The 13,920-nt window shown below is 34.1% G+C and overlaps 1 pseudogene; it reads left to right on the forward strand.

Annotated features, from left to right (window-relative positions):
• Positions 1-402: 402 nt before the first annotated feature.
• The window catches only part of LOC131079098 (disease resistance protein RPV1-like), a 35,830-nt pseudogene continuing 22,312 nt past the window's right edge, over positions 403-13,920 (forward strand).

The raw sequence follows: 13,920 nt of genomic DNA on the forward strand, positions 1-13,920 counted from the left end.
CTGCATATGAAGTTATTTGATCATGGTCGAGGGTGACCATTCCATGATGCCACCATTCATGAGCGACTCCTTCCAGGTGAAGTACTGCAAATTTGATAGCTTCATCTTTAGGCATCGGGTTGAGCTGGAAGTAGGTATCTACTTTTTGTACCCAATCTCATGCCGAGGTTGCTTCGATCCCATCAAAGGATGACAAATTAATCTTACCAACCTTGTGTTTGATATCATAGTTGTAGTAGCCACGACTTCTACCGCCTGAGCATTTCATCTGGAGTTCAACATAATCCTTGAAGGATATATCTCCCTCAAGATTTGCATCCTTCCAATCTTGATTCAGTTGTTCTTGCAAATCCTAGAAAGTGGCCTCTTTCTCCTTGCAGGGTGCTTCTGTTCTCTGGGGAAATGTCAGCATTAGTGGCTAGAAATGGGAGCGCTGTGGGTTTGACCTTCTAGTGACCGAATTATCGTCATGATCTCCATTTCTTTTACCTACGGCCAATTGTCACAATGTATCCTCTATGATTTTTTGTCGTTATTCCCCTCATAATTATTTCATTGAGTTGAGCTTGGCTTCTGGTCAGCTCCCTTAACAGTGATATAACTTCATTGGTAGGATCATGTGGTTCCCCCATTCTATTAGCAGAATGGTACCTCCTTCTGGTGTACACCTGCATCCACTACCCGATAGGCTAGCAAGATCACTAGCTTTGATACCACTGTAATGTTCCCTACGCTGTATAGTGCCTTTAGACACTACTCCTCATATAATGATGATCGCACGTGTGCTCCTTGTGATGACCGTATGGTTCGCTCCCTTGATGTTTGTACAATATACCCTCCCTGACCGTACAGTGAGTATTGGGTGAGTGTACGGTAGATGTCGTTCGGCCATACGGGGTGTATGGTAGTGGCCGTATAGTGGGTGAATACCCGCTGGTAGATGTTGTTCAACTGTACAGGGTGTACAGTAAGGGTCTGTACGATGGGTGAATACCTACTGAGTTCCGCCCTCAAAGGCCTCTGGATACTTTGTCTGTTTGATGTTGTACAGAGGCATGAAATGAATTATTGTTATGCTAGACACAAGAAACTTAGATGAAGATTCGCACATACAAAGAGAAATTATATTGATAAGATTCGCACAACAAATTTCACACTCCAAACAGAAGCAGAATAGGGTGAGGGATGAATCCCACCGAAACTGTGGATACCAAGTAGGGAGGGTCTTTCACCTCCGAAATGGCAGATAACAGAACTCCAACAAGAATTCGCACAACAAAGAAAAATACCAAATTCGCATACCTACAACAATGACTAACTCGGCCATATATATGGGCTCCAAGAAGTTTCGTGAAGGATTACAAATGGGCCAACACCAAAAAGTTTATAACTAACTAATTAATAAAAGGGGCCCGAGATATATTATGAAGTACGGGGCTGTACAATAAATTATTTAAGTTGAATATTTAATTATATCGGGGACATTACACTAAATATATATGCATATTCCTAAACAAGAAAGGAAGAAGCTTGATGAAAAGTAAATACAATGTATTCTTCCTAGATATAGTATTGAATTTAAGGCATATCTTCTCATGGTTCCCAAGACAAAGAAGATTTACATTAGTAGGGATGTAATTTTTTATGAGAAGAGAGAGTCAAGTTTTCCCACTTCATCACGTGCTATAGACAGTGCTCCTATGTTCAACATGGATGGTAAAAATGATGGAAACGTTGATAGTTAATCAACACCCACCAATATCACAAAACCTTTACCAAAGTGGCACACTAGTACCATTCGAGATGCAAAGATAGATGGATTTCCATACATTTCCACTTCAAGTCCAAGGAATCACAACTTGACTCGCAATGAGGTAAACTTATCTCTAATGACTACAATTGTTGAAAATTTTGAGCCATATAATGTTAAGAAAGCACTAGAGTCAAAGCCTCAAGTGGAAAGAGGCAATGGATGCAGAGTATCAATCTTTGATGAAAAACAACACTTGGGAGCTTGTTGATCTACCATCTGGTAAGAAAGCTATTGGTTGTAAATGGATTTTTAAATCCAAGTATAAATAAAATGGTAGCATAGATAAACGTAATCCTAAGCTTGTAGCCAAGGCTTATGCCTAGAAAGAAGGGATAGACTATTAGGAAAACATTTCTCCCTTTGCAAAGATAAAAGCCATTAAAATGATTTTTGGCTTTAGTTGCCCAATTTGGTTGAAAATTATACCAAATGGATGTAAAAAGGTGCCTTTTTTAATGGAGACCTTAAAGAAGAGGTCTACATGACCCAACCAGAGAGATATATTGCACTTGGTAAAGAAGAAAAGGTGTGCAAGCTAATCAATTCCCTATATGGTCTCAAACAGGCTCCTAGAGATTGGTATATCAAGATTGATGAGCATGTTCTAAAACATGGTTTCAATAGGCATCCATATGATCCAAATCTCTACCTCAAAGATCAAGAGGGGATATTGTGATCATTAATGTATATGTTGATGACTTGGTTGTCATAGGTATCTTAGAAGAAATGGTTGAAACAACCAAGAATGATCTCAAGAAGGCTTTTGATATGACAGATCTTGGACTATTACAAACAAAACACCATATCTTTGTGTCATAGAGGAAATATGCCAAAACACTACTTGAGAAATTCAGAATGATGGATTCCAAACCCATGTCTACACCTATGAAATCAAGTTTACAATTATCTACAACTAAAACTTCTTCTCAGGCGAATGCAACTCTCTATCGTCAAATGGTTGGAGGTTTGATTTACTTGACTTATACTAGACTAGACATTAGTTTTTCTATTAATTATCTATCAAGTTCATGTAAGAACCAAAAATGTCCCATTGGAGTGCAACAAAAAGGGTCTTAAAGTATATACATGGTACAATGGATCATGTTTTAGAATATAAAAAGAATGATCAATTCTTCTTTACAAGAAACAAAAATGCAAACTATGTAGGTTCTATTGATGATAGAAAATTCAAATCTGCATTTGTTTTCTTCCTAGGTTTAGGACCTATTTCATGGGGAAGTAAGAAGCAACCCACAGTTGCTTATTCCTCAATAGAAGTGGAATATCATGTAGAAAGTTCAACAGTTTGTGAAGCAGTTTGGCTACATTGCATATTAGAAGGATTGGGGCTACCACAAACCAACCTACAGTCCTCTATTGTGACAATAAGAGTGTTCTCAATCTTGTTCGTTATCCAGTATTTCATGAACAGACCAAGCATATTGAAGTTGATTGTCACTTCATTCGAGAACATGTTCAACAACACAACATTCAACTCTAGTTCTGGTCTACACAAGAACAACGTGCTGATATCTTCACCAAGCCTCTTGCACATGTGAAGTTTGAAACTTTTCAGGATTCTCTTATTAGTACTTTAAAGAAATGATATAATAAGTGGGGAATGTTGGTTATTACATCATTCTGGTATGATTTGTTTGGTTTGTTTATTTGTTTGTAATTTGTTATGGATTGTTAGTCTATTTAGGCAAGTATTTGTTATTTTGTTAAACCCATGATTAGCAGATCAAGCACACTGTTGCAATCATACTGCTGTATAAATATCTTTCATAATGCAATATGATGGCAACTTTTTGGCTTTAATTTGTCAATAACATAAACATTAATGTAATGTATAAAATATAGGAGTAGATTTCATATGAAATAAAAGGCACGTGGAATCCCTTGTGAATCAACAAGGACCACCTTGCAAGGCTAAATACTCTTGGGTGAAATTTATTAAATGAAGAAATGGTTGTATAACATGAATGATCACACTGAGAAGAATTATATCCAATACAATAAAATTTATATATGTAGTTTAAAAAGATAAATAATTTTTTTACTGTATACTATACAAATTGTATCCTAAATTTCCTAAAGTATGCAAAATTTAAAGACACCTTGTAAACATCAACAAGTATGCTTACATAGTGTTCAATGTGCTAATTCTTTATGTTAGGGATATACACCACATGAATAGCCTTAATAATAAACATTGCCACCAGAAAACATAGATTCAATATGTATTAGCATGGAAAATGCATACAAACTATTTGACAAAATGACTATAGGAAATGTCATCTATTAATTAAAAAAAATCATATTCTTGAATATGGTACATAAGGGTTGCCTAGAAATAAATGAATAAGACTACATATCCTTGAAATTATATATACAAAATCTGTATTCAATGTAATCAATCTTTCAGTTAACAAAATTTGTATTCAATGTAATCAATTTTTAAGTTAACCGTTTTCATTGGTTATAATAAAATGTTGAGTTCAAATTAACTTGAATTTGTTCATTTTCAATTTTTTTCACATTTCAAAATCAATTTACTTACATTGTAAATAGCTACTCGTAACAAAAGCAATTTTCATTTCTTACGATTTTTCTGCCTTCCAATATATTTCCAAAATTAGATCTCACTATTCAATTAACAGTGCAGGTGCTAGTTAATAGATGATCTCAACTATTTAATCTCTATGATTTTCATTATATGTTTCAATTTTTGGCTGTTGGATCCCTTTTCAAATCCGCTAGCACGGAGAGGTTGCAGTTTGCAGAAACCTGTGAGCAAAAGTAAATATGAGCTCCATGTTTGGAGAATTGATGTTCGCGAGCAAGCGCTATTGCAGAAGCGTCGATTTTGAGGCCTCCAAAGAAGCGTAGCACTTAAAGACATCCCAGAGGGTAAACCCTTCCATGTATTCCGTTACCTCGTCACTTGTGTCCCTTACATAACTTGTTTTTTATGTGGCAGCATAGTCACTTCCAAAACTTAGTACAAACTTAATACCCTCTATTAATTAATTTTTAATTTTATCACCTTGTCCTTCAAATTTTTTGTATTCTATAGAACTTAAGAATTTTAAACTTATATGCATTTAATATTAATATTAGATTATTTTAATTAAAAACTTTTAAATTCTAAACTTTTTATCGACGTTTATAACATAATTTAATCTAATGTTTAATTAAGAGTTTTCTAATTTTAAATTTCTAATCTCTAAATTTAATTTTTATATTATCTGAGTTAGTACAATTGTTTATTTTTTTTCAAGGTGCAATGAAAATAATATAGAAGGGATTATATTTTTCAATCTAAAAAACAGTTATATGTTTAATTTATTTTAATTTTTAATTTTAATAATAATTACATTATTACATATCAAATATATAATTAATTGATTTGAAGAAATCAATTAATTTTTATAGATGATGCTCTTGTATTATAAGATATCTTTTGGCGCATTTTACATTATTTTTTAAATATACAAATATGCTAGTATATCTTCATTTGTAAAATTTCAATATGACAATTGGGAGAGTGTGATTTTAAGAGAGAATTGTGAAGGTCTTCAAACCGAGCCAAAGCAACTTGCATATTAGCTCGGTCTGGCGCCATATCAACAATCTCATCAGCGCATCTTCTTTTCTCTGTCGATTTCTTGGGAGAGGGCTCGGACATTTCAACATGGATCATTACTGTTTTGAAAATGATCACCATTGGACGAGCAAATCTCATCGATTGGAACAAGAAATAGTAGTCAGAAATGACTTCAGAGAAAAAGTAGGAAAAAAATGCAGGCTGGACTTTAAAGTCTGATTTGCAAGTTTAAACAAACATCACATGTAGGTTGGACTTTAAAGTCTGACCTGCAAGGGAAAAAGTTGACAAGAAGCTACATGTCAAACTTTAAAGTCTAATAGGCAGCTTGGGAAGGAAACTCAATATTTGTACAACGGACTTTAAAGTCCGATGTGCAAGGAAAATCAATCAGGGATTGTATATCAGACTTTAAAGTCCGATATGCAAGAAGGGCATAACAACTTTGCAGGTTGGAGAAAAAACTCCGACCTGCACTCTGCATCAAACAAAATGCACGTTAGACTTTAAAGTCTGACTTGCATCAAACAAAATCTGCAAGACTATGCACATCGAACTTTAAAGTCCGACATGCAAAAACACAAACTAACTCCTTCCTGCAGGTTGGACTTTAAAGTCTGATCTTCAAGTTACAAAAGCAACTTGACTGCAGGTCGGACTTTAAAGTCTGACCTGTCAGTCACTTAACACAATGGAAACTGGCACATTGGACTTTAAAGTCTGATATGCTGACATGACTTACTGAAGGTCTAACTTTAAAGTCTGACCTGCCAGTCAAAACACAAAAACTTTCTAACTTCTAAACGACCAAACATAGAGATAAAAAATGAAAAGCAACTAATCAACGAGGTTGATTAATCTTTACAGGAGGACGCGAGCTATGAAATGGACCAGTTTCATAGGGCTGCCTCATGATTTCAACCATGCTGAAATCGAAGACAACACATTTATTTGAGCAATACTTTTGAGTATTATTTATGTTATCGTGGTAATCTTACTAAACCTTAGTATTTGTGGATATCTAGATTTAGATAGGGTAGGTGACATTGACAATAGAGGATCCACTAGTGGTTATATCTTTACTATGTGTGGTGGTGCTATTAGTTAGATGAGTAAGCAAAAAGCTATAGTCACTTTGTCCACAATAAAAACAGAGTATATGGCAAATACTCATTCTTATAAAGAAGCTATTTGTCTTAGATAGTTGTCTACCTATATTGGGTTTGATATAAGATTGGTCACTATGTATCGTGATAGTTAGAGTGTCATTTTCTTAGCAAATAATCTGAGTTTCCATGCCAAAACAAAGCACATTGACGTTTAGTTACTTTTTGTTTGAGATATGGTAAAAGTTTGGAAGGTAAAATTGGAGAAGGTTGACACTTTGATGAATGTTGCAGATGCATTGATGAAACCACTGACCACAAAGAAGCTTGGATGTAGAATAGGAACATTCTGATTCTATGGGACTCTCAACCCTCTATAGTTGATCTATGGGCTATATGAAAGGTCTTCGACAAGTGGGAGAATGTTGGGATTAAGGTATCTCACCCTCTACAAATTCTAACATTGATTACTGCATTTATTCGTTATATTTATTTATTAAATTTTAATTAGTTAATTACCTACAAATGTTTATTCATCTAGTAAGACTCATAGAATTGGTGGGATCCTACTTCGTGATGACTATATGACACATATGTTGCACATGTAAAGGTAGGTGTTCCACTTCGAGTATCTTGACAAGTGTCATGTTATGATAGAATCTATGATGATTATTATGACACACTTACATATGATAGCCTATGGTAGAGTCTATGATAGAATTGAACAAGTGTTAGGAGATACATTTTGCATGGAGAAGGTTGGCATCCAATTTGGGTTATGACAAGTTGTAAGAGAATATGTTATATATTGTTTAGTTATGATAAATTCTCTTACATATTTAAGTGTTGTGAATTATGATAATATTTATGACAGATTCTTATGACAGTTGTAAGATGCATAAGAGAATCTTTCGTACCTCTGTATAGTAATATTTGGGTGCCCAAATGGGGAGGTTTGAATGGGGAGTTATTTTGAGATGTATATATGTCATTTTCATGCTTTTTAGTGGCTAAAAAATTATGCCAAAAGTTTTGCATGACCCTGTTGGTTCTCAAATCAACAGATTGGAGAAGTTCTAAGGTTATGCCTGATCCTGTCTTTGAACCTTCCAATTGATTTGGCCAACTAATAGAGTGAACCTTTCAAGGTTTCTAACTCCCTCACTTTAGGCTCTACAGAACCTAGGCGAGTGTATATACTCACCAACTGATCTTCTTACTTGTTGATTTTTATAGAAGATTTCACACTGTATCTTCTAGTTCTAGTTTTATCTCAAATTGACATTTGTCTTTGGGAAAAATTATCTTACTATTCTAATTATTTTAACGTCTCCTACTTCTTGATTATCTTTTCTAACTGATTAATTCTTGCTTCAATCTGATTCCTACTATCTTTACTTCTTACTTGTATTCTCTACTTTTATATCCTACTAACATAGAAATGAAACTACAAATGTGTGGATAAATGATTTGAATTGAATTTTATATGCAACTAGACTAGTGCCTTATTTATTTTAGGCAATAGAGTCATTCACTTGCAAACCCTATGTATAACTCTGAAAGACAAATTTTAAATCCTCCATTGGATGGATATGTCAATTACCTAACCCTCAATGTTACAATTAGATGTCTTCAATTAAAATTAGTCTGATTGAATTTAACTCACAAAAAGACAAATCAGAATAAAATGTAAATAGTCGCCTTTTGTCTCCAATGCACTCTATATTTTTCTAACTTGCAATTACAACATAAAATCTTCACACAAGGATTTAAGATAACAACCACTTTCTTCAAATGGCTATGGCAGGGAATAGATCTGAAGAGAAATTTACTACAACACAATAGAGAAGAAGGAGCACTGACTATATTTTATTTATTCATATCTGATAATCATTTACAAATCTGTTTGATTATATCTATTACAATTGATCCTTTTTATTTACTATTTAATATTTTACATATAAATATCATATATTAGGGTTACATCGCTTCACTTCATCTGTCACTTCTCTTAGTTTGGTGCCTTTCTGACAATTTAGTTGTCGTGTAACTGTCTTTCTTTCATGCCATTTCAGCATAGGTTATACCAATTAGCTACTACTAGTGTGATTTTGATCTTTGGGTTACCTATGTCGAACACATCTTGGATGATTCTTATCGGGATTATTTTAACTATCCTCTTACCAAAAAATCGTATGCCCGACTTCACAAATTATCCCAATGAAGATTTTCACCTTTGATTCTACCTTTCACTGTAAGTTATTCTGATAGAGGTATTTAGTTGAGAGTGTGTTGTCGAAGTAGCTATTCCGATGTCATTACATATACTCACTTTCAGAATAGGTTATTCTATCCAATTACAGGTGATTCATTATCCCGATCTCATTAGTTACACCGATAAGGATTCCTTCTCCATTTTCCTTTTATTTCCATAGGTTTCCCCGATATTTATTTCTTAGTCATAAGTTTGTAATCGGGATAGTTCTCCCAACATTATTCTGTCTATTTACCATCGGGATAGTTTTAATGGTCAACATCCCTTTGATGTGCTATTCCGACTTCATAAGTTATTCTGATGCATCCTCTTGTATACACCAACTGGATAGCCTTTTGAACTTACCCCTATCTTATATATAATTTTGGTAAGACTTATATCATTATTGCTATCCTGAAAGGTGTGCGTCAAGATAGTTTACTCTATTAGTATTGTAAAATACCATTTGTCCGCCTTCAATAGCTATTTTGATAGGCAGTCAAGACCTCATGTTCGACACTGCTATCGTGATATCGGTATCTAACATTGATTTATCAAATCAGAATAGGTATTCTGATATATACATGAAATATTGACTTGTGAAGGTTAGTTTACTGATCTTTCCAGGGTTTATCAAGAATTTTTCATATGTCATTAAGGCATAATGGAGACAATATGTGGGACTCTATGTTAGGTAAAAGGAGACTTCTATAGCTTCCACCTTTCACCACTTTAAATACAAAAGATTGGTGATCTTGTCAGGGGTATTGTTATGAAAATTTAGGGTTCCAACAGTGGCTCTATCTGGGGATGTATGCCTCTTGTGGGCATAGCAAGAATCCATCTATCTCTGGTGTAAACAGACCATGTGCCAATCACATTACTTTTGCAAATTACATTAAGACTGCATCTGGTGGCCCTAGGCTGCCAAAAATTGAACATTGATTTTTTCTTAGATTAAATACCTAGTTTTCATCATGTATTATCTCAATGGCTTGGTACATACTATTGTGCAATCTGATTCCATCATAAAGCCTATCAATTGTCATCTTTCCATGTTTACCATATATGTTATAATGTCTTTTGTGGTCATCTCCATATTCTATCATAAAATCACGGTAAGGATCCTTTGAACTATTTTATTTTCCTTTCTTCGTCACAAGAGACCTCAAACTTTGATAAACCATCATACCCTCATGTTTATGAAAATCTACCTTTTCAAATCATCCATGATTTACATATTTTTCACTACCGGTTCCTATCTTCTGGGCATACTGCATATTATTTGTCTGACCATGGTTTTCACCTTCTATTCTATCTTTAGGTAAAATTATTTTAGGATTAGGAGTGTCATCATTAGGATTTGAAGAATAATTATTTTCCTCCTCTAGTACTGCTTCACAATACACCATATTATTACCACAAAAATTGTGGAAGTCATTTTTGGATGGATTTACCTCTATGTGATGATCATATTGCATACCCTTGTCTGATGTACCTTATTCCTGAAACTCCTTTCCTCTGTGGGTTTTTTACTACATGGTTTCATCATAATACCACCCATGTTATTTCTTCACATATCTGTATTGTCCATACTGTCTGAATTTTTTTCTTTTTATACAATGGATTTGGGAACACATAGAGGTATTTATCAAGTACACTATGGCAGTATACCATTTCATCATCACTACCTGAATCATTATAAAGATGATTTATAAAAAATTGAAAATGATTTTTATACTCATATGACTCTTCAATTTATTGGTCATCATATGTGCTCTCACTTTCATTAATGTATTTATCAGGGAAATATGAGGACTCATCACATAAAGTTTTTTCCAAATTACACCCATCCTCTACCATGTCATCACCCAACTGATTTGAAAAAAAATTGAAGCTATTTCCAAGTGTATGTGAACATTCTATCCACTGTCCATGATACACCTCATTTTCCTTTCTTGCATTTCTCTGATATTCTCTGTCCAAAAGATTTAAAATTTGTTTACTATTGAGTGAATATTCTACTTCTTATTTGTTACTGATACATCCTTCTATTTCTAGCAAAGTGTCCTCATAGATTTCAGGTATGGATGCTTCCTAACTTTCCTCATAATTGGGGTATTCCTCTTCATCGATTTCTTCAAGTTCTGACTCTGAATTGTGAACACCATCAATTATTTCCTCATCAAATGGGACTTTTAAAGGGATAACTGATTCTCCTATTTATTTGTCATCATTTTCTTCTCTTATGTTGATGTTACTCTTCTCACGCACACCATGTAGAGCCTTGTTCATCTCCATAGCAATCAAATATGCTAATTGCAAATTATCAGTTCCGCATTCCCTCATGAGTAATTCCGTAAGTGTATATATATTAGGCCTTATATCATCAGGTATTTACAAATAAGTCGTCATCATTCTACCAATTAATATTTTTATAGATTCACCTTCCTTTCTCCTTATGTTGAAGAATGCATTAATATGTACCGAAGGATCAATATAATGATTTGTTTGAATTTGATTATGGAATGTAGAACATTGTGGAGAGTGGGTTGAGAGATTGATGACAAATACATTTTATTCAATGACACCATAGAACTCCTCTATGAACCACCATTCAAGTTCCTCCCATGATGAGATGCTTTGCAGGGACAATAACCTAGAAATCTGCTCTGCAACATCTTCCAGTGTCATCACGAATAGTTTCATGATAAATTCTTCTGAGGAGATCTCAAAAGTTTCAATAAACCAGTAAAATTATTTCAAATGCCTAATCATTGATTCACTTTCCTCGACATATTTTTTTTCGCTCATAGAGAAGATTTTCTGAACACTCAAGAATATCATTAAAACCTAATGGCTCATATAGTTAAGGAATATATCTTTCTTTCTATGGTTGTAGCGGCCATTGTTGTTGTGTGCATTACATTCTAGGACATGGGGCTTCATAAGAATATGGGTATTGGTACGTTTTGGATGCTAGATTGTTGCAGTAATTAATTTCTTCATTAATATTTTTTTATAGACTTTCCACCTCCTTCATGAAGGACACAATTCTTTTCTCTCCTTCTGAGTTCTTCTCCACAACATAGTTCCTTTTACCAACTACAACAAATCCTCTGAAAGAAACTTAGATTTATAATATTTTTGACTCTCTCCCAATGGTGACCAAAGATTCTGTAATCGTCCCTAGTAGAGTTGCCAATCTGTTCTCAAATCAATAGATTGGAAAAGTTGTAAGGTTATGCCGGATCCTATCTTCGAACCTTCCAATTGATTTGGCCAACTAATAGAGTGAACCTTTCAAGGTTGCTAACTCCCTCACTTCAAACTCTGCAGAACCTAGGCGGAAGTACCTACTCACCAACTGATCTTCTTACTTGGTGCTTTTTAGAGAATATTTCACACTGTATCTTCTACTTCTAGTTTTATCTCAAAGTGGCATATGTCTTCGGGATAAATTATCTTACTAGTCTGATTATTTTAACTTCTCCTACTTCTTGATTAACTTTTCTATTTGATTAATTCTTGCCTCAATCTAATTCCTACTATCTTTACATCTTACTCCTATTCTCTACTTTTATCTCCTACTAACATAGAACTAAAACTGAAAATGTGTGGATAAGTGATTTGAATTGAATTTTATATGCAACTAGAATAGTGCCTTATTTCTTTTGGGCAATAGAGTCATTCACTCGCAAACCCTATGTATAACTCTAAAAGACAATTTTAAATCCTCCCTTGGATGGATCTGTCAATTACCTAACCCTTAATGTTACAATTCGATTTCTTCAATTACAGTTAGTCTGATTGAATTTAACTCTCACAGAAAGACCAATCAGAATAAAATGCAAATAGCCACCTTTTGTCTCAGATGCACTCTATATTTTTCTAACTTTCAATTACAACATAAAATCTTCACACAAGGATTTAAGATAACAACCACTTGCTTGAAATGGCTATGACAGAGAACTAATCTGAAGAGAAATTTACTATAGCACAATAGAGAAGAAATTTATAAATCTGTTTTATTATATCTATTACAATTGATCCTTTTTCTTTACCATTTAATGTTTTACATATAAACATCATATATTAGGGTTACATCTCTTCACTTCATCCATCAGGTCTCTCAGTTTGGCACCTATCTGACAATTTAGTCGCCACGGGTAAATGTCTTTCTTTCATGTCATCTCAGCATAGGTTACACCGATAAGTTACTACTAGTGTGATTTTGATCTTCAGGTTACCTATGCCGAACACATCTCGGATCATGCTTATCGTGATTGTTTTAACTATCGGCATACCAAAAAACTGTATGCCCTTCACAAATTATCTCGATGAAGATTTTCACCTTTGATTCTACCTTTCATATACTCACTCTCCGAATAGGTTGTGCTATCAGATCATAGGTGATTCATTATCTCGATCTCATTAGTTACATTAATAAGGATTCCTTCTCCATTTTCCTTTTATCGTCATAGGTTTTCCTGATATTGATTTCTCAGTCATAAGTTCATAATCGGGATATTTCTCCCAACATTATTCTATCTATTTACCATCGGGATAGTTTTAATGGTTGGCATCCTGTTGATGTGCTACTCCGACTTCATAAGTTATTCCAATGCATCCTCTTGTATACACCATCTAGATAGCCTTTTGAACTTACCCCGATCTTATATATAATTCCAACAAAACTTATATTGGCATTGCTATCTCGAAAGGTGTTGGTCGAGATAGTTTACTCTATCGGTATTGCAAAATACCGTTTGTCCACCTTCGATAGCTATTCCGATAGGCAGTCAAGACCTCATGTTTGGCATTGCTATCATGATATTGGTATCTAATAGTGATTTATCAGATCGAAGTAGGTATTCTGATATATACATGAAATATTGATTGGTGAAGGTTATTTTACTAATCTTTCTTGGGTTTATTAGGAATTTTTCATATGTCATTAAGGCATAATGGAGACAAATTGTGGGACTCTATGTTAGGTAAAAGGAGACTTCTGTAGCTTCAACCTTTCACCACTTTAAATACAAAAGCTTGGTGATCTTGTTAGGGGTATTGTTATGAAAATTTAGGGTTCCAACAGACCCCATCTTGTATCTTCATCTAGAAGTTACCTCTTGAG

This window comes from Cryptomeria japonica, unplaced genomic scaffold (assembly GCF_030272615.1).
Source record: "Cryptomeria japonica unplaced genomic scaffold, Sugi_1.0 HiC_scaffold_618, whole genome shotgun sequence".
In the NCBI taxonomy this organism is placed as follows: domain Eukaryota; kingdom Viridiplantae; phylum Streptophyta; class Pinopsida; order Cupressales; family Cupressaceae; genus Cryptomeria; species Cryptomeria japonica.